General features: G+C 39.5%; 1 long non-coding RNA gene across 2 annotated transcripts; it reads left to right on the top strand.

The window, feature by feature from the left end:
* The first annotated feature begins 317 nt into the window (after nt 1–317).
* LOC109245339 (uncharacterized) lies at nt 318–19,473 on the top strand. Of its 2 annotated transcripts, XR_002070818.2 has the most exons (4): nt 351–423; nt 10,010–10,103; nt 18,385–18,588; nt 19,090–19,473. It is a non-coding gene; the product is annotated as an uncharacterized LOC109245339 (long non-coding RNA). The 2 variants fall into 2 exon arrangements; XR_002070817.2 differs by lacking the exon at nt 10,010–10,103 and having other exon boundaries at nt 318–423.
* The last annotated feature ends 852 nt before the right edge of the window (nt 19,474–20,325 follow it).

The raw sequence follows: 20,325 nt of genomic DNA, 5'->3' as shown, positions 1-20,325 counted from the left end.
TATAAAATGCTTACTGAAGACAGAGAAATTTCCTTTTCGAGATGAGAGGGATCTTGCATGAAGAAGGATGTGGGGTGGGAAAAGAAGAGGATGAATGGGAAAGAGACAGGGAGGGAGATGGGGTAGGAGATAAGGGGGGTAGAGACAGCTTCTCAGTGGAGGCGACATTTGAGCAGAGACCTGAATGAGGTGAGCCAGCAAGTTCCCAGCCCTGAGAATAGAACACAGAAGCCAGAGTGCCCAGATCACTGGCAGGAGGCTGGTGGATGAGGTCAGAGAGGTGTCACGAGGGACCTGGGAAGCTCCAGTTTTATTCTAATTTGAGTGTTAAGACACGGGGTTATAGACGCTTGCTTTTGAATTGACAGCCAGTAGTAAGCAAAAAATGCCCCCAAAGATGGCAGGTGCTAATCTCTGGGACCAGTAAGTATTACCTCTTAAGAAAAAAGGGTGTCTGTTGATGTTCTTATGAATCTCGAGATGGGGGGGGATTATCTTGGATTTTCTAGCTGGCCTCTAAAGGCCATCACACATTTTCTTGTAAGAGAGGCAGAGGGAGATTTCCCACACGCGGAAGAGGGAAGGCGGTGTCGCCATATAGGCAGAGACTGGAGTGATGTACCCACAAACTAAGGAATGTCACTGGTCCCCAGAGCTGGAAGAGGCAAGGGTTGGGTTGTCCCCTATTGCCTCCAGAGGGAGCTGAGCTCGGCCACCTTCTTGATTTCAGCTCAGGGATACTGATTTTGAACTTCTGGCCTCAGGGACTGTGAGAGCATAAATGCCTATTGTTTTAAGCTACTTAGCTTGTGGTAATTTGTTAAGGCAGCCATAGGACACTAATACAGCAGCATATGGATATTTAAGGGCATGTACTGGATGAGATCAGAAAAAAAAAAACAGTGAGTGTAGCTGGAGAAGATGTCGAAAGGTGAGCCCCGAGAACCAGGAGAGAGAGGACTGCAATGAATTGACAGATGACTTTCAAATGGGTGTGACACCGTATGTGTGGAGTGGAAAAGTGGTCGCACACAACTAAATCACCCAAACAGAGGTGATCGTTAAAATCCGAACTATTCTGGGAATTGTCAGAGTCCTGAGGAAATGCACAGACTTTCCCAAATTAGGTAAGAATGAATTTAATCAATCTCATATATGTCCTATTATTTAATCTAGCTACCATATTCTAGCTAATACCAGAAAAGTATTTCACCCAAAATATGTATGTAAAGTTCGGAAAAAAAAAGTGATTCATAATGCTTTGTTTGATCAGAGCCTATAGAAAATGTTGTAAAATGTTGGGATTAAGTCATCGTTTAAAATGGGAATTAGCATGCTGTTAATTGATCTGACAACCTTGTGAGTGCCATCACCTGATTTATGATTGAACCGACAGTAATCTCTGACAAGTTTAATCTTCACTGCAAAACTGTGGCTCTTTTCGCCTAAGTCAGAGGAGACTTCCTTAAACTTGGATGATGCATCAGGTTTCCAGTCATTTGGGTTGATATTTTCTTTCTGCAAAGTAAAATTAGATGATGAAATATGCAGTCCTTATATGAAAGAATGTGGTGAGGAACCAAATACCATGAATTACAATTGGATGAGTGAAAATGTCCCAAATAAGAGTGAAATTATTTCAGCTAGATAAGAGGGATGGAGCGTTTGGGGCACTGGGCGCGTCCACATGAACAAAGCCGAATGTCCTGTTTAAGGTATTCCGCACCTTACAACGCAGGAGGCCCGTACAGATCCATGCTGCCAAAAAGTCTCATTGCAGCAGAGACAATGGGGAATTGCCAGCTGGATCTGGTAACAATTTTGAATGATTATCTTTCCCTTTTGCTTCCTTTCCTCCGTCTCACTCCTTCCCTCCGTTTCTTTCTCCAAAGAGATCCTGTTAGCACAGACAAATGAGGCAAGTCAATAGCATCCACCCAAACAGACAGGATATATTGAGCCAATTCAAACCTGGGTGAACAGCAGCTGTGGTCTTGCCTGTGAAATTAGTTTAGAGGTGGCTTCGCACAGTGAGGCATCAGAACTCTTTCATTTACACTTTCCTATAAGCACTGAAAAATGTGCACTTAGGTAAAAACCTATTTGCTGAGATTTTAGCATCTAAGCCTGTGTGTATGTGCGTGCAAGAGAGAGGAGGAGGAGAAAGAAAGGGAGAGAGAAAACACTTTTCAGTCTATTCTAAAGATTTTGAAAGCAGGCAGCAATGAAACAGATTGACCTTTTATTACTTCTGAATTGAGGACCGCTTCCTCCCTTTAAAGCTTCAATTATATTGCAGGTTTTTATGATTTTTGGAAGATACCATGGTAACTTAGGCAATGAACCCAAACCAGGCTGTTTGATGTGTTGAACTGTGTGCCATAAACCTCTGCAGCTTTACCAATCTGGCATCAGAAATTACCCAATTACAATGCTTTTTAGCTTAATTTTCTAAAAGCAATTAGAATGCATGGCTTATAGGATGATGAGAAGAGAAAATAAATAACATGGGGTATGTGCAGATTATAGATTAATTCACTTGAAATTATGACTTGTAATTTTGAAAGGAAAACTTCAGTTTTATCAGATACTGAATCATTTATAATTCTGTTGGTGGTGTTTGCATCTTAGGAAGGACAGAGCAGTCTAAATTCATGTTATGCTGTTCGTTGTGAAAAAATATTTAATGACATGGAAAAGTGTTCATAATAAAGTTGCGGTGGAAAATAAGGTTGTAAAAAGAGTAGATATTATATGAATCCAATTTTATTTATACATACTTGTGAAGTGTATTGATATTAATTGATTCATATAATTAAAATATTAACAGATTAATATAGTGTACAAGTATATGTAACAGATATACATACACATACACTAAAGAGATCATTGATTTTCTTTTTTATGCTTTTGTTTGTTTTCCCAAATTTTATAATGTGAAATTTTTATCTGGCAGTATAAAATCTAAAACACACACACCAACTCATTTTAAAAGAAAATAATTTCAGGTTCCAGCTATACTAGAAAAATGAGCATAGGACTTATTTACCTACCATTAAAAAATCTGTAAAACTGGTCAACATATCTAAAACAATTATTTTTAAGCAAAGCAGTGTTGTGAGTTTCGAAAGAATGGAAACACTTAAGGTTGCTCAAGATTAACTTCAGCTTTCTAACAGCTCTTTGCAAATCTAGCACTGGGAATTGAGCCCAAATGGAGAGCAATAGTCTCTTTGGGTAGAACAGAGATTTGTATCAAGGCAGATGAGGTAGCTGTTGGGGGGGGGGCAGGTTCTCATGGAGAAGGAAGTTGTATAGAGAAGAACTCCAGAAGACTGCATGGGACCTCTTGAATCGTTGTCCAAATACCAAGCTGATGATGTATGGAATGGTAAGATCTGGTAGAGAATAGCTACTTGCAGGCTATAAACTGAAAAGAAAAAAAAAGAAAAAGAAAAAAAAAACATATAGCATTTGTCAGTAAGTGCTGGAAGATACAAGCTTTCAAGTAGCCAGAGTGGGAGTTGAGATCTCAAAAAGGCTCTCCCTGATGAGTAGGCCAGTGATAGCCCTAGATATAATACACCAAAGCTTCAAAACAAATGTCAACAGGATAAAGAGTGCCAGAACAAAAGACAACATTCCTTAAAGAAAGACAATGGAATACAGAAATTTAAACATGGGGCACCAATAGTATTTAGCATATAAGTTAAAATTTTTAGACACATATAAAGAAGCAAAAAAAAAAAAAAAGAGAGAGACAATGAGTAGACATATAAGGAATCCCAACCAAGAAATAAAGATGATAAAAATGGAAATTTTAGCATTGCAAAATACGATATATGGAATGAATATTGTGCTAGATGGGTTGAACAACAAACTGAACACCAGCAAACAAGGATCAATAAATCTGAAAACAGGAATATTGGTCCGAGTCTAGTAAAGAGACAGAAATCACACAGTGATTTAAACAGAGGAAGATAAATATAAAGAACTAAGCTATAGTAAAAGACTGTAGATGTAAAATTATACTAAAGGTAGAGCTAAGAAGCTCAAAGAGGAGATTACATGTAATAATAAAAATATAGGGATCATGCGAAGAAAGCGAGAAAAGAGAAACCAAAAAACAAAGAATAGATGGGAAAAGCGGAAAACAACAATATGGAATGCTTCAACGCATCAATGATTATATTAAATGTAAATGTAGTAAACACCCCAATATAAAGGCACGAATAATAATACTGGATAAAAATAAGCAAAACTTAAACGCATATTGTTTAAAAGGGACATTTTAATACCAAAATGAGTGAAAGGAAATGGATTGAAAAATAACGCAAATCATAAAAATATCGGAGTCACTTTATTAGTATCAGACAAATTAAATGACAAAAATATAGAAATATTTCATACATAGCAGGGATAATAAAATAGAAAAATGTTCTATAAACGTCAGAAATAAGGAGGAATATTTTGTCATGATACAAGAGTCAATTCATCATGGAGACATAATAATCTTAAAATGCATATGCACTCGGGGGCGCCTGGGTGGCTCAGTCGGTTGAGTGTCCAACTTCAGTTCAGGTCATGATCTTGCAGTTTATGAATTCAAGCCCTGTGTTGGGCTCTGTGCTGACAGCTCAGAGCCTGGAGCCTACTTGGGATTCTGTGTCTCCCTCTCTCTCTGCCCCTTCCCTGCTCATGCTCTGTTTCTCAAAAATGAATAAACGTTAAAAAAATTTTAAAAAAATGTATATGCACTCAACAACAGAGCTTCAAAACATATGAAGTAAAGAATGAGTTAAGAAAGTAGGGGTAGACAAATCTACAATCATAGCTACATAATTTAATATACCTCTCTCAGTTAATAATAGAAGACATGAACAAAATTTTGAAAGGATATAAAAGACATGAATAGCATTATAACTAGTTAACATAGTGAACATATTTAGAAAAAAACTATACCCAAAAAACTGCAGGATGCACATTCTTTCCAAACACAAAATCACCAAGCTATACCAAACCATAATCCATAAAATTTCTCAATCAATTTCACAGGCTTGCAATGTTACTAAGTGTGTTATCTGATCAGATCACAATTAACTTAGAAATTAATAAAAAAAAAAAACCCAGGAAAATCACAAATAATTGGAAATTCAAAATCACATTAAAAAGAAACCCATGGGATTAAGAATAAGTCACACAGAATTTGGAAAATATTTGGAACAGAAGTATGATTAAAACACAGCATGTTACAATTTGTGGGATACAGATAAAGGGATGATTAGGCAGACCTTGGTAGCTTTAAAGGCTTATGTTCCAAAAGAATAAAATGTTAAAGTCAGTGATCTAAGTGATCAACTTCATAAACTAGAAAAAGAACAAATTGAAATCAAAGTAAACACAGGAAGGATATGATTAAGATAAGAGCAAAAATTAGTGAAATAGGAAAGAAACAACGGAGAACATCAACAAAAAAGTTGGTTCTTGGAAAAGACTTTTTAAAACGATAAGCCCATTGGGGATTCTGGGTGGCTCAGTCGGTTAAGAGTCTGACTTCAGCTCAGGTCATGATCTTGCGGTCTGTGCTGACGGCTCAGAGCCTGGAGCCTGCTTCAGATTCTGTGTCTCCTTCTCTCTTTGCCCCTCCCACACTCGTGCTCTGTCTCTGTCTCTGAATAATAAATAAATATTTTAAAAATTTATAAATAAATAAATAAATAAAATGATAATCCCATAGCAGGACTGATCAGAAAGAGAAAGGGAAGGAGCAGAAAGAAAATTTGAATAGAAATATATTTGCTAAAATGTTGAATTCATAATTAAAAACCTTTCCACATAGAAAATTCCAGGCCAGGGTTGCCTGGGTGGCTCAGCCGGTGAAGTGTTCGACTCTTGATTTCAGCTCAGGTCATGATCTTGTGGTTCTTGAGTTCAAGCCCCACAGGGGGCTCTGCACTGACAGTGTGGAGCCTGCTTGAGATTCTAGTCAAGTTGTGTTGACAAAGAATAGGAAGGTCATACACTTTAAACTACTTTATCTCAAGACTTGCTATAAATTTATAGTAATCTAGATAGTGTGACTGTAGTTTATGGATAGACAAATTGATTACTTGGCCAGACTAGGGTCCAAAAGTGGACAGAGAGGAACATTGACATTTTGCACATGAGGAACAATTAATTTTTGATCCAGGTGCAAAGATAATTTAACAGAGAAAAGATGGTCTTTTCAACAAATGGTGCTAGACAAACTAGATACCAATGTACAAATAAATGAGCTTTGATTATTACCTAGGTGAAATTCAAGACTGTAAGAGCTTCTAGGGGCGCCTGGGTGCCTCAGTAAGTTAAGCGTCTGACTTCATCTCAGGTCATGAACTTGCAGTTCATGGGTTCAAGTACCTCCCTGGGCTTCGTGCTGACAGCTCAGATCAGGGAACCTGCTTCGGATTATGTGTCTCTGTCTCTCTCTTCCACTCCCCCACTCATGCTCTGTCTCTCTCTCTCTCAAAGGATGAGTAAACTTTAAAAAAATTAAAAGAAAAGAATGTAGGAGTTTCTAAAGTAAAACATTACAGAATTTGTTTGCAAACCAGGAACAGACAATAAATTCATAGGAAGAACAGGAAAAAAAAATCCATAAAAGCAACAATGATAAATGAGGTTTCATCACAATGAAAAACTTTGCTCGTCATAAAACACTATAAGAAAAACGAAGACAAGACCACAGCTAAACATTTTATGGTAACTTCATTTGCAAAGCATATATCTTTTAAAAGCACCCATATCCAGAAAATTAAAAAAAAAAAAAAAGCTTTAATATCTCAATATAAAAAAGACCAAAACACTAAAGTTGGGCAAAAGATTTAAACAAGCACGTCAAGGAGAAATATATACAAATCCTATTAAGACATGATCAGTAATCATATGAGATCATGATAAAAATTATTAGTTTTCAGAGAAATGCTAATTAAAACCACAACCAGATATCTGACCACTAGAAACTCGTTAGAATGGCCAACATTAAAATACTACGTGTTGGCAAGGATGTCGGGTTGGAATTTTGCTACCCTGGCGATGGAAAAGAACAATGGTACAATTATTTTGGAAAATATTTTGATAGTTTCCTGAAAAGAGAGAAATACATGTCCACTATGACACAGCAATTCTACTCGTAGGCATTTTCTCAAAAGAAATAAAAACTACCTGTCCATAAAAATTCTGGTACATGAATGTTCTTAGATCTTTTCTTCATAATAGTGAAAACTCCAAAGCCTAGCAACAGAAGGATGGTTGAAGAATTTCAACTTTATTCATAGAAAGGGCTGGTAATTATTAACAAAAAGGAACAAACTACTGACACATACGGTAACATAGATGATTCTCGAAAATATCATGCTGAGCCAACGAAGGCACACACAGAAGAAATACGGACTATGTGACGCCATTTATATGAATTCAAACCAGCAACACCAACACGTAGGGGAAAAAAGGCAAGTGGGAAGGTTGGTTGGGAAGGGGCATGAGCTAGTTTTATAAGGATATGATTATTTTCTGTGTTCTTGACACAGGTACATGCATGTAGGGGATTTCACTGTGTCTCTGTCTTTATATTACCTTTTTAAGAACATTAAAAATGAATTATTATTATTAATAGGTTTACTTTTTTGTATCACTTGTATTATGGGTTAGCAATTTCAACTGCTTTGTGTATTTTCTAGACTTGAACAAATGAGTGGATATATTTAAAATAATGAGCTTGTCAGTGTTGAGGTACAGAGTTGTAAATATGAAAATATAGAGCATATCCATTGTGTTGATTTGGGGTTGGAGTTATCAGTATGAACCCATGATCTTAAAGAGATAAATATAGCTAGGGGTGTGTGTGTGTGTGTGTGTGTGTGTGTGTGTGTGTGTAAATTTCCTAAATTTCACAAATTCCTAAATCTTTCTAATGAGAGAACCTGGAAACAATGGGTCACCCACGGCCATGAGCATACCTAATGCTGAGGTCTTGGTTCCAAATACCCTTTTCTTCTAAAAGGAACCAGGGCTCTTTGAATGAAAGGTTCCTTGCAGGGATGCAGCAGGTTTGAAAGCAAGTGAAATTTCGGTAACTTTTTTTGTGTTACAATGTTAAGGAGAGTCTCAAGGAATGAACAGTCTATGACAAAATAAGAATATAAATTAAATAATGACAATAATGGATTATAATCTACTGAATAAAACAATTTACAAGTCCATTCTGATGCAAATAATAAACGCACAAACAAGAAAACAAATAGGGCAAAGGAAACGTCTGCCTTATGGTAGAATGCCAACTTATGAATAGCAAAGGAAGGATAGATTTAGAGAAACATTAATTCTTGCTAGAACGATTAAGTGAAGGTTCTGTGAGGAAGAGGATATTTGCATAGTCTTGAGGTATTTCCCCACAAGTTATTTGTTATTTACCAAAGGAAACTGGGTAGAGATTTATCAGTTACCACTTTAACCAAATAATCCAAATCACTGTCACCAATGGCAGGACCAACTGACGTTCAATGTCTCCTGAAGTTACCCATTGAGAAGGGCACAACGCTTCAGAGGTATTCCCGACCAAAAAGAAAAAAAAACAACCCCCCCAAACAAAAATAACAAACAAACAAAAGAAGCCATATTCAAAATCTAATAATGAGGAAATATGAGACAATCCTGAACTCAGTTATTTTCTATACCATACCTGGATGGTAGTCTCCAAAATATTCACATCAAGACAGAGGCTGAAGAACCGTTCATATTAAGGAAGCTTTAGACACATGGTAACTAAATACAATGCACCCTTATCAGTTAGATCCTGGACTGGAAATGTTATATAACATGTTACACACACACACACACACACACACACACACACACACACACTTATGTGGATCCATAAAAGACACTGCTGGGATGATTAATAAATTTAAATATTCATTTGCACTGTACGTTAGAAAATGTATCAGTATTGAATTAAATGTCTTGACTTTGATAATTACACATATGTTACATAAGAGAATCTCTTTTCTTTAAAGAGCCGAGGTTAAAGTGCTGGGTGGGAGGGGTCCTGATATTTCCAGTCTCAAATGGAGAGGGAGTGAGAGCGAAAAGGGGAGGGAGAAAGGGCGAGGAAAATGTGGCAATGCATACAGGATGGTTGAATCTGGGTAAAGGTTATATATGGGAGTTTCATGTACGATTCTTGTAACTTTTCCCATACGGAAAGACACTTCACAAAGGAAGACTATACAGACATCCAGGTTGGTTTCTTGGAAGACTGGTGGGGGTGTTTTGGGGGGATTTGTGGCTCAACAGTCAGGCGATGGTGTCCAAGGCAGCTCTGTGGTTGACTCTAGGGCCGTGGAGGGCTGTGGCCTGTCCTGGTGTTGCGCTTGGCATCTCCTAGACAAACTACACAAGGTTGGGTGTCTGAAATCAAGAGTCCTAGTCCTCATATCTGTGCATTTTCTTGGGAAATGATAGCGTAAGTAGCAATTAACAGAAATTGCATCTATCTCTTTCTTTTTGGGAGCAGAAAGTTTTACTCTGTGAAAACCAATTATATAGAGAAAGCGGAAAAAAAAAAGCTTGCTATACAACTTAGACTAATTGGAAGGAAATACATTGTTCCTTAAAAGCTTAACCATGTTAAAAGAGATATGATGTTCTAGAATCATCTTTAGAAAAGGCCACGTTTTGTAAAGAGTCAGCAAGAACATCAAGGCTGGAGACCACCAACGAAAACCTACACAGTTCAACTGTGTTATTCCCAAGAAATAGATTTTAGAGAAAAGAAAACATTGAAAAAAAAGGAGAAATCTAATCTATCAGAACTAGATGAAAACCTGAGCTCTCACATTTCAAGAAGGGTAAAGTCTCCAGAACGAAACTGAATATTCATCAAATTACCAGTGGCTTTTCCAAATAGAGCATTAGGGCAGAACAATCGCCATAAGAAGCTCCTCCTAAGGGCTGTCTTTTTTCCTAAAAGGAGAACCTGAACCCCAGTCTATTCAGATTCCTTCACTTCTTCCTCCAGCTCAAGGTCCATTGTTGCCAGCAGAATCGTGGGGACATGTCTTGAGGTGAGACTTCCCTTCCTTCCTACCCCTACAGGAAACAGGTATGGAAAATACCTTGAAAATACTTTGTGCCAAGTATAGTTCTGGTCTACCACAATATTCAGTAGTTATACAAGATTCCTCTATTCCAAGGAGTATTCCTGACTTTCCCCCTTGTGCCATATACTAGCCCTACGCCCAAACCTGACAAAATGTAAATAATGGTCGGTGGCCTACAGGGTTGATCCAGTTTCAAACAAACCTGTTAATTGATGCAAAAACCTTGAGACTTTTGTCCCTCTTTGAGAGGAATTTTTGGACCGTCTCTCCTTTTTGGCTTAGGGAAAAGCCATCTCATGAAAGATTAGACTTTTGCCTAAGGGAAGGTTTACAGAATTGTAACTCTTAGGATAGCATTTTATAGATAAAATGTATACACATATTTTCAAAAGAAAATAATGGCACCGCATGGGAGTGTTGGTAAGATCCGGTATCTGTTTACTTGCATAGAACTTTTATAGCAGTTTTTCAAGCCAACATACAGTGTTCTGGCCAAGCCTGGTGTTTTGATGTGAATGGGGAAAAGCTGACCATGGCTGTGTGGTACCTGTGAGTGTGCAGTATTTGGTTTAGGCAGGAAGAGTTCCTTTGTTGTACATAATTGCCGGAGTGGAACCGGAGCGCCAGCCTGCTTAGCGTGCTGACTCCACATATATGATTCATTTGTGATTCATTTACAAACACTTGTCCACAGAGATTTGAATCCTGTGGTGCTGGATCTGAGGAATAAAAAAGGACAAACTAGCAAAGCTGACTCACTCATGTGAAGAAGGAGTCTATTAGCCTATTTATTTGTAAGGCAGAAGACACTTATATTTCAGATGATGTCACTACAGTAGGCATTTCTGTGTGTGGCCGCGGGGGGGGGGGGGAGAGAATAATATTATGATTTAGTTTTCCTTCGTACATTATCATACTTACCTGTGGTTTCCCCCAAAAGTTTATAATAAATTCAAATGGACGATCAAGCCATATGTAAAATTTGGGAGGAGGATTACATGAATTATATCAATTGCTTGCTTAGTTAATTTCATGTAAGTGAGTAAATGTATTTAAACTACAATAAGATCTAGCATTTAATAATACAAAGTCAATATAAATCACTCAGAGCCTCTCCAAGAAAAGGAAGTGCTCCATGAATACAACTGTTTTATTTCTTGTGGTGGTTAAAATTTCCCCGGGTTCTGAGCTGGGGGTGGGAAGGACCACAACTTCGACTAAGAAAAAGCTTAGAAAAGGTGCCATAAAAAGAATCTTTGGAGGGGAAAAGAAGCAGAGGTAGAGAAGACAATGGTTAAGATAGTTTGGTGTGCCCGCCTTCAGGTGGCGCTACAACCCCTCCACAGCCAAGCTCCTGTCCAGCTGGTAGTAAGTGAGCAAGAGTGAGAGGAGGAAAGGAACAGGTGTGGGGAGAGGAGGGCATAGGTAGGAAGCATTCATCTGGGAAGAGGTATTAATAAATTGTATGTCTGCAACTTGGGGGAGTGTCTGTAAACAGAAAGAGGAAGCGTGTACATCCAAGGAGAGAGAAGGGTTCTATAAATTGTATTACGAAAACAGTCTCTCTCTGATTAAAGCAAAGTGGGTTGAGTTTTCGGAAAGAAAATCCTGGTGTTGTTTTTCTGATGTTTCACGTGTTTGATCTGGCAGATAGAGCTCTGTGAGCAAAATAACGTACGATGACTTTATATGCTGACACATTTAAGTAACACCGGCTCGCACGTCTCTCTCTGGCCTTCCAAGCGAGCCAATATTACAGACAAATTAATGTATGACTGCATGAACAGTCTCTTATTTCTCTATTGTCTTGGTGCCCATTTGCCTGTCCTGAAAGGAGGGATGGATCAGCCATTTTTAAAATCCATTTCAAGAGAGATTATAACAATCACCTATCCCGTCGGTCTGTGTCATTAAGTATAAATGAGTCTGTGATGAGAAAAGTCAAAGCTCCGTTTTATTAGTCTTAATTTTAGTTTTGATTTTTGGATACCTGATTTGCTTTCACATTGGATACCTTAGACAAAAGCAAAGTCAACGGCTGATCTCTTGGTTTTCCCTGCAGTGAGCATAATTGGACACTTTATGGAAGTGATGTAACTGTCCGCATAGATCCCACAAAACAGTGAAGACTGCTAGATTAAAAAGAAATCTTTTAATATATTTGTGATTAACTGGCAACTGTTCTACGAAATTGCAGGGAAGCAGAAATAAACAGAAAAGGTTAACAAGGTAGGACTCAGGGATGATTATTTGTACAGGAGGAAGAAAGGCCAACCCGCACCCAAGCTTTCTCTCAGACGTCAACCTGTTTGATAAATAAGTAATGGGGAAAAAGAATTTCCGCCCTCAGATTTACACATTTTGTACTCTTTAGCTCTGACCTTTGTGCATGGCCACAAATCTGATGCTAAAGAGCAAGTCCATGAATTATGGAAAACGAGAGATGAGTCCAGGGGTTTGTGTTTGCAATATGTAGCTCCATTCTCTTTACCCCAGTTGAGGACACAGAGTTCTTCTTAGTATCTTTTTCCCCCCATAGAGTTCTGGGGATCTGTATTTACATTTTGTGACAAGTTCCTTTACTCGCTTATCGTTTGGAAAATTGCCCAACTGATTGTCCAAAAGATAGTCATTCTGCCTGACAGATAGCAGAGCTCGTTGTTAGGATACAAAATTATTGTCATTGCTATCCGCCACAGTTAACATCATAAACTAACCTACGGGTTTGTATCTTTGAGGAAAAATGCCGGGTAAATGGTGGTCTAAAAAAACCAACATGGTGGCTCATTTCCAAGGGTGACCGTCAGGAAAGTGGGTGGCTGGGAGATGCTATTCTTGCCCAGGTATGTAATTATCAGACCACCACTATATAATCTGGGTGATGACTACAGAATGATTTCTGGTAGTTGATTTCAAATACGTTAAGAAAAAAGATAGTGAGATGTAGCCAAACTTACTAAAGGGGGAATAACAGACATTGAAAGTAAGAAAATTAGTAAAGAGTCACAACATAGATGTTAATCCTGTGACATTCAAGTCCTCAGAGCAACTGCACAACCTGCCTCAACGAAGTTAACTACTGGAGCCTCTGGGTGGCTCGGTCGGTTAAGTATCCTACTTCTGCTCAGGTCATGGATCTCACGGTTCGTGGGTTCGAGCCCCGCGTTGGGCTCTGTGCTGACAGCTCAGAGCCTGGTGCCTGCTTTGGATTCTGTGTCCCCCTCTCTCTCTGACCCTTCCCCACTCACACTCTGTCTCTCTCAAAAATTTTTTAATAAAAATAAATTAACAAACATTAAACAACTTTTTTAAAAAGAGGCTAACTACTACCATTGAGGATGGAAAGTATATCAAGAGAGTCTTTTTTTTTTTTTAATTTTTTGAATGTTTATTTATTTTTGAGAGGGAGAGAGACAAAGCGTGAGCAGGAGAGAGGCAGAGAGAGAAGGAGACACAGAATCTGAAGCAGGCTCCAGGCTCTGAGCTGTCAGCACAGAGCCTGATGCGGGGTTCAAACTCACAGAGGGCAAGATCATGACCTGAGCCAAAGTTGGATGCTTCACCGACTGGGCCACCCAGGTGCCCCAATCACGAGAGTCTTCTTAAGCTTAACCCTCCGTTTCTTTAGTTACCATAAGATTTCTCCTCCTCCTTTTTTGAGGATTTAACAGGCTAAATGCTAAATGTTACATACATGAGCTTTTCAACTATCAATTCATTTTTTAACTTTGTTGAGGTATAATTAACAAATAAAATTGTAAGCTATTTAAAGTATACATGATAATTTGATACAATTATGCATTGTGAAAGGATTCCCCCACTGAGTTAATCAACATATTCATTACCTCATGTATTTTTTACTGAGTCCAAATGCTTTTTTTTAGATTCTACATATGATTCCTACTCTTGTCTTTCTCTCTGGCCATTTCACTCAGCAACATGCCCTCCAGATCCATTCCATCCTGTTGCAAATATTCCTCCTTTTTAAAGGCTGAATAATATCCCATGGACATAGGTACTACATCTGCTTTGTCCATTCATCTATCAGTGAACACCCAGATTGTTTCCATACCTTGGTATCGTGAATAATACTGCTGAGAACATGGGAATACAGATATCTCTTCACAATAATGACTTCATTCCCTTTGGATATATACCTAGAAGTGGGATCGCTATATCATATGGAGTTATATTTTTAATTTCTTGAGGACTCTCTGTACTATTTTCCATAGTGGGTATACCAGTTTACATTCCCACACCAGTGTACAGAAGTTCCCTTTTCTCCACTTTCTGGCTAGCAATTGTTATATCTTGTATTTTTACAGCAGACATTGTGACAGGTACGCGGTGATATCTCATTGGGGTGCACACATGTTTTTATATAATCGGATGACCCCGGGAGATAATTACAGAAAAGGAAACTGAACCGCAAGGAGGTGAAGCAAATTCCTCAAAGTCCTTTAGATGGAATTAGAATTCACACCCAGGCTGGAACCGAACTCATAACCAATGTTCCCCCCATTGTCTTCATAACTTGTGTGCCAGGATAGCTTAGCGTCATGGTACGGGCCCAAACACCTGCTTTTCAATCATACAGTCAGCCATGTTACACTTTAGGAAGAAAGGCTTTCCGGGGTCCCAGGACTGTTTTATTTATTCAGAATAATGCTAACTATTTTCTTCTGTCACTGCAAAGTAGTTACTGTGTCTTCTCTTTCTTTGGGTGGTTCACCTGAAACTTCTGTTAGCAACATGTTTACACTAGACTAACGAGAATTCAAACCCTCTCTGCAACTGGTTTTTTATTATGTGTGACACACTTCATTGGTCCAGACCCTCACCGGATAGAAAATACCTCCTTGCCTGCAAAGATACATGGATTTACGCTCATTAATTCCATGGCACTTTAAATGACCTGCCCATTTCTGTGGCCTTTGAAACATGGCTCCATTAGATCAGTTAGGGGCCAACCTTTGATTAGTACCTTGAGAAAGTCAAAATCTATAATTAGACTGGCATAAAACCTGGGGTTTTCCAAGTCTCTATGGAGAAAACCACAAATCTATTCACTTGTTCCAGTTAGTTTTGACTCAGCAGTAATATTTATGGAGAGGTCATTTTACTCACAAAGCTGTCTGCCAGGAGTCTGAATCATGATTCCTAATAAAAATGGGTTTCAAACTCTCTAAGACCTGTGAGAACAATCAGGTGATTTCAAAACTTTAAGGATCGTTTATTAGAACAACCAAATGTTTGGGGGATATTGAGAATTTCTTTCCTATATATTAACATCAAGCTTTTATAGCGTAGCCCCAAAAAATCAATGTGAGTTATATTATATTGAACTTTCTTCTTTGCTTGTATAATTATGAATTACCTGGCAAGACATAAATCATACATACTACCCATTTGGACACTGGCTGTGAAACTGCAAAACTCGAAGACTCAACAAGTGTCCCCAGGCCTTGGTGTCACGTGGTCTTTTGGTCTGCTGGGTTTCAGTGTTAGTACTTTAATCCCAAATGGAGTTCTTTGAATTTTTTTTTAACGTTTATTTATTTTTGAGACAGAGAGAGAGAGAGAGAGAGAGAGAGACAGAACATGAACGGGGGAGGGGCAGAGAGAGAGGAAGACACAGAATCGGAAGCAGGCTCCAGGCTCTGAGCCATCAGCCCAGAGCCCGACGCGGGGCTCGAACTCACGGACCGCGAGATCGTGACCTGAGCTGAAGTCGGGCGCCTAACCGACTGAGCGACCCAGGCGCCCCACAAATGGAGTTCTTTAAATAGGGGTCTTGTCAACAAAAGATTGGGAACTAAGATAGTACTAAAGGAAAAATATTTTGGAGTTTTCCACCTAGAAAATGAACTCTGTCTATCAATACGTGATGTATATTCAGGTAGGATTCAATTTGGTCACTGGGACTACTCCACCAAGGGATTGGTAAATGATGCAATCACAATGTCCAGAAGCAAAGTCCTCAGTTCTGCTCTCATCCTTTTCATCGCCTTCTTGAATGACATGACCAAAATGGTCATCTTCTGTGTCCAAGGATTCCAGAATGAACAGCATAAATTATTTATGCACTTAAACTACTTTAACTATTTATTTAACTAGTTTAGCTATTTATTTCTTTAACCATTCATAAGCTTTAACTACTAAATTGGGTTAATAACTATCATTAAAACTCTTGAGTTATCCTCTGCTAAGTTACGTTATGTTACGTTATGACAAATGATGCTCAAAGGAGTAAAAAGACTTGCTGACGGAAACAAAGGTCCTACATATCTGTATTAGCTTAAACATTTTTTTTAAGTTGATTTACTTATTTTTAAAGAGAAAGAAAGAGACAGAGAAAGCACGTGAGCAGGGGAGGAGAGAGAGGGAGAGAGAGAGAATCCCAAGCAGGCTCTGCACTAAGAGTGATCCCATCAGCCTTGAAATCATGACCTGAGCCGAAACCAAGAGTCGACTGAGCCACCCAGACGCCACTGTATTAGCTTTCAATCTATGTCTGTATCTCTCTGAAACCTACAGTGGTTCCTCCACTTTCTCAAATGCTTCGGGCTGGTCTCATGCTTTTTTTTTTTTTTTTTCCATATTTTACAACATATGTATCCGTTGCTGGTTTTTGAGCTTTCAAAAAATAGTACCACACAATAAAGACGCTTAAACAACTTGCTTTATTTCACTCAATATTATGTTTCCAAGATTCACGCAGGTTGCTGCATAGAGCTATCACACTGATTTTTCACTCCTGTGTAATATTCCGTTGTTTGCATATTTCACAATTTTATATTCTCATTTTATTGCTGGTGTTTTTGCCCCAAGTTTTGCTAGGAAGTCCAATATTTCTAGAACATTCTTAGAAATCTCTATTTGAGTCACTCGTGCAAGTATTTTTCTAGGTTATATACCTAGGAATGATATTGCTGGTTCAAAGGGTATGCATCTATATAACTTTAAAAAGTTACTACCAGATTGCTTTCCAAATGGGTATGCCATTTGGTATATACGATTTACAGTCATATCAGCTAAGTGTAAGCACTTTAATTGCTCTATACCCTTGCTGGTACTTGGTATTTTGAAAAAAAATTCTTAATTTTATTTTCTGTTGTAAAAGCTATTTTCTTTTTCTGTGAAATGCCTGTTCATATCATTTGCCTTTTTTTTCTACCGGGTTATCTTTTTATTGGTGTTCTCTAAAGGACTTCTTTATAAATTTGGGTCATAAATTCCTAAAAATTTGCGTTGGACAATATCTTTTCCTAGTCTGTGGCTTGTCCCACATGCTTGTTGTTATGTGTGTGAAGTTTCCCTACGTTCATTGTTCATTGTTGGCTCTTGGCCTTGCCTCTGGTTTTCTTTGTTTTTATGTCCCGAGGGCATATCTTTTATTAGTTACTTGGCCATCAGAGGATGAGTCTCAGCCTGCCTTCTCTTCTACGAGTCCTACCACTACCTTCATATATAGTCATCTGATGGACTTCTTGGTCACATCTTCCTTCTGGTCCCCTCCGCCATCTGACCTCAGACAGCACAGCCACATCCTTTGATCTGTCCCCACTATCAGGCACCCGTAACAAGATTGTCTGGCACTTCAAGAGAAGGTGGACAGACACTTGTAATTCCTATGATAATTATCCCCTGGAACACTATCCTCCAAGAACAGACTACACTATATTTTTTTCTGGTCACTCAAAAAAACAAAAACAAAAGCAAAACCAAAACTGTCCTTCTTTTCTCAAGAAACAAGATGGTGGAACTCAATAGGCCAAAGCTGCCTCAAACATAAAACTGCTGCCTTTCTCGACAAAATGTGCTTTTTCAGCACTTTTACGTCGTTTAGCTCCTTGCCTCACTGCCTGCCAGTTACATTGGTGCTTGAGATCATTTGCCCTTGCTTCTGTACATACTGACTCTGTGGCTTGAATGTCCTTTGAGTTAGTCTGTTTCAAACTTTTTGCTTTTGGAGTGCCCGGATTGTATCTGTTTGGCTCTCCTCACACGTAAGACCTGAGAAAGCACTACAGACAGCTAGGCACTTCATAAATACTTCTTCGTAATGATAAAAAGTCACTAAAATATGTATCAGCATTAGGTTTTCATAGGCTCCAAAAGTCCTTTATGCACAGTGAATAAAATAACGTCAATGATCAGGTCTTACTAGCTTTTTATAAGGCTGTAGTAAAACTAGCAAATCTTCATGCGCTCCACCAACTTATAATCTTCCGTTGCCCAACAGGTCTTCTGTCCCTTTGGCTACGAAGGACGTCGGTGTTAACTGCCCCTTCATACGTCTGAGCTGAGACCTTTGGGACTCTTCTGTTTTCCAGCAGAACATCCTGCCTGCAGACTTTGGCTGGCACTTGACCATAGAGACCGTGAGCCACTCTTCCTGTACATCACCGACGATCTTCCACCTGCTGGTGGCTTCTCCCGCTTTGAGGTGGTACCTGCACAGGTGGACGGGCTGGGTGGCTAAGGAAGCAGAAAGAGCTCTTGCGTGAGAAGAGGCATGAGTGGGAAAGGCTGGCAGAGAGGCTCCTCCACATCGTGAGAAGGGAATAGATGAGTCTCTAATGTCCACGCTCAGTCCCACTCCCCTGATCTTATCCTTGTCTTCATTTGGACATGTGCTTCGATGGAATGTCAAAATCCTGCCAAAAGGAATAGCCGGAAACGTAGGCCTGCTCAGGGGCTGGGATAACTGGATCTAATGACAAGCTCCACTTTAAAAAGAGTGGGAAGGGTGGTGGGGGGAGGAGAGGGGAAGGAAGGGGGACAAAGAAACAAAGAAACTGCAAGTCTCTTATCATGAAAGTAAGAGGATGCCTGGAATTGCAATTAGTGCTTAATCCCTTTAGTCTGAGATCCTGACTTGTTTGAGAATGCAAATGTCACATGCTGGTGGGGTGAATGACTCTTACTTTGTTGTCATATCCTTTAGACTTCAGTGCAACAGAGGAATCAGAAATGTTTGAGAAGAGAAGGGGAAAGAACTGGAGGCACTGGCCAGCCCACAGATGAGCCGGGGAGGAAAAGAATGAAATGGGCAGGCTGCGTCCACTGAAAACTCACCCCAGTCTGTGGGTGCGGTGTGACCTCAGGGCTGAATCTCCACGGCTCTTCCACCGGGACTGCGCATGTGCAATGACAGCAGTTGCTGTCTGCAGCAGATCAGAATGTGACCACCTCATTTGCTTTTCTTTGTTCTTAAATCTCTCTTTTCCCAGCACATTTCTCACACCAACAGATTCCTTAGGAACATACCGGAGATGGGCATAGCATGGTGGCAGCCTTTGGAGACAGGAGATAGGATAGGGAGATAGGAAATGGGCAGGGAAAGATTAGGACCTGAGGTCTCTGGGTGGGGAAAAACAAATTCTCGGAGCATTGAACTACAGCAAACCCCCTGGGGCTTAAGGTCCCTCTTAAGAAGGAAACAGACATCACCTACTCCCCCTCAGGATCCCCTCAGGAATTTGACAAGCAAAATACCTAGCCAAACCATACAACTTAGGGACATACAACAAGGGACAGTATGGCCGTCTGACCCCTCACACAATGGAGTCGAACCACTCAGGAATGGACAACCCAGTGCCTAGCCTTATCCAGCCAATAAGGGTCGAACCTGAGAAGGAACCAGGGGAAAGGGAAGGGGGTGCTGGCAAGAACCTCATAAAAGAACCTCCTTGGCTATAGTCGCGCGCGTTCACTTTCGCATGTCCCCTCTCTGTAAAGAGAGCTTTCATACTAGTCTTCCTTTCTGCGCTTATACTCTAATAAATTTTTGCCTGCCGCTCATTTTGCGTCCACCTCTTCTTCTTTGAAGCAGCGAGAGGACAAATCCCGGGTATCGTGGTGAAAAATCCTCCATTACCTGGATTTGTCAGGGTTTGCCAAACACTAGTTATGAAGACCTTGGGTTACCTACGTGTTCCAAGCCTTGGTTCGCCCATCTGTTTAACAGATGATGCTTGGGCCTGACTCCCAGGGGGAGTTCTAGGAATTTAGCACACACAGTGCTTAGTCTTTGCTTGGCACCCCCCCCCCCCACCTCAGAAAAGTTAGCTGTTATTTATGTAATGCAGAATCAACAAGTGAAATAAAGATAGTGAAGTAAAGAGAATTTTGTTTTCAGTGATCTGAACTAGATAACTGCCCTGGAATCTGGGATGGCTCT

Source organism: Panthera pardus, unplaced genomic scaffold (genome assembly GCF_024362965.1).
Source record: "Panthera pardus isolate Hobbes unplaced genomic scaffold, ASM2436296v1 HiC_scaffold_17, whole genome shotgun sequence".
NCBI classification, from domain to species: Eukaryota; Metazoa; Chordata; class Mammalia; order Carnivora; family Felidae; genus Panthera; species Panthera pardus.
This window is presented reverse-complemented; position numbering and strand designations above follow the sequence as displayed.